Source organism: Lagenorhynchus albirostris, chromosome 8 (assembly GCF_949774975.1).
Source record: "Lagenorhynchus albirostris chromosome 8, mLagAlb1.1, whole genome shotgun sequence".
Taxonomy (NCBI): domain Eukaryota; kingdom Metazoa; phylum Chordata; class Mammalia; order Artiodactyla; family Delphinidae; genus Lagenorhynchus; species Lagenorhynchus albirostris.
In genome coordinates this window covers 51,162,489-51,164,592 of record NC_083102.1, presented here as the reverse complement: position 1 = coordinate 51,164,592, position 2,104 = coordinate 51,162,489, and positions in this window count along the sequence as shown.

Genomic DNA, 2,104 nt, shown 5'->3' with positions numbered 1-2,104 from the left:
AGCAACTAAGCCCATGCACCACAACTACTGAGCCTGCACTGTAGAGCTGGTGAGCCACAACTACTGAAGCCTGTGTGCCTAGAGCCCGTGCTCTGCAATAAGAGAAGCCACCGCAGTGAGAAGCCTGCGCACCGCAATGAAAAGTAGCACCCGCTCGCCACAACTAGAGAAAGCCTGTGTGCAGCAACGAAGACCCAATGCAGTCAAAAATAATAAATTAAAAAAATAATAAAGTAATTAATTTTTTTAACAGTACTATTCCTGGAGTGTCAGGTGAGACAATCTTGCAAACATTAGCGTACTTACATACTACTAATTTTGATTACCTCATTCATTTAAATGATTTTTACATGTGAAATTGTTTTGTACGTGAATTTAAACTGAAAGGCAGTGAGCACTGCAGAAGCTGTACAACAGATTTTCAGTTGGAGCCTCTGATTTCTACCTCTGTGATTTTGGATTTTTCTCTTAATGTCTCTGAGCCTTAGTTTCTTCAACTGCAAAATATGGATAAGATAATGCTTGCCTCGGAGGGTTGTTGTGAGAGTTATACGAGAGGATATGGTTGTAAAATTCAATGCCTGTAGTTTCTTTGAAAAATCGTAATAATTTTATAACCCCACATATGCATATATTGTCCACTGATTGGAAAAAATACATAAATGACTAAAGGCTACCATGAACTCAGTCATACGTTTAAAAGAATTTCTGTTTGAAAAGTAATTGTATAAGCACCAGGTGTTGCATTTGTTCAATACATAGGACAATGCTTGGGGACCCTGTGAGGTCTCAGATGTCATTCAGTAATCTGAGGTCAGTGGGGCTTTGGGGGCTGCAAGTTGTGCCTTGCACAACTCCTGATTTGTTTACCTGTGTTGTTCTTCCTATCTTCTGGCAGGGGCACACATATTCGGAATTTCTCCTAAGGTTGGGGTCAAGCCTCCCACCACCTCAGAGAAGTTGAGAGGCAGAGGCTTCTGCCCTCATCCCTGCCCTAACTCCCCTGCGGGTAGGAAGAGCCTCACAGCCTCCCGTGTGCTCTTGCTCTCATTCTCTCCGAGCTGCTCATCCATAGACCTGGGTGTGTTCTCCATGGGGTAAGTTTTCTGAGGCCAAGTCTCTCTGACCCCCAGGAGTGGCCTGCAGCTCTAGGGGTGATCTGCCTACCTTTGCTTTCAGCCTCAGGTCCAAACTGCACTCTTCACCCCAGCTTTACCAGTGAGAAAACTGCCGTTTGGTTCCCAACTGGCTCCTGCATCCAGGTCTGGTAGAAGATGCTGTTGGTGACTCATCCACATCTTGTTGGCATGTCCACCCACTGAAGGCTGCTTATTCTAGGCACTTGCCACTCTCTGCCCAAGCACTTCAGTCCGTACAGAAGGAGTTAATGTTGGGGAAGCAGCATCACGCACATTGGAGAGGAGTTGGTGGATAAATTCCTCAACTTACCGCCATCCAGTGGGGAGAAAGCTCATGGACTGAGCTCCAGTTGCCCTCAGTGTAACAGACTTGGCCACACACACTTTGCTTCCTTCCCTCCCTGTCTCACCTCCCTATACCTATCTGCGTTTCCTGGGATCACCTCACAAGAAAATACTTACATTCACATCCTTATCTCAGGTTTGGCTTCTGGGGGAGCCCAAACCAAGACAAAGGCTGTGATTAGGGCTTCCCTGGTGGCGCAGTGGTTGAGAGTCCGCCTGCCGATGCAGGGGACACGGGTTTGTGCCCCGGTCCGGGAAGATCCCACATGCCGCGGAGCGGCTGGGCCCGTGAGCCATGGCCACTGAGCCTGCGCGTCTGGAGCCTGTGCTCCGCAACGGAGAGGCCACAGCAGTGAGAGACCCGCGTACCGCCAAAAAAAAAAAGGCTGTGATTAATTGGCTCCCTCAAAACCACATTATTATTTTTTTCTAAACAATTTTGGATTCAAAAATGTTTTCCAAATTTAAGCATTAGGGACAGAGCAAAGCCAGCAGAAGGAAATTAACGTTAAAGAAAAAAACCTGTAGGCACTAGCTGATTTATAGAAAGGTACAGAAAGGTAGTAGAAATGAATGATAAAACCAGGCACTTTCAGAATTGGAAAGAACCTTGTCCATGA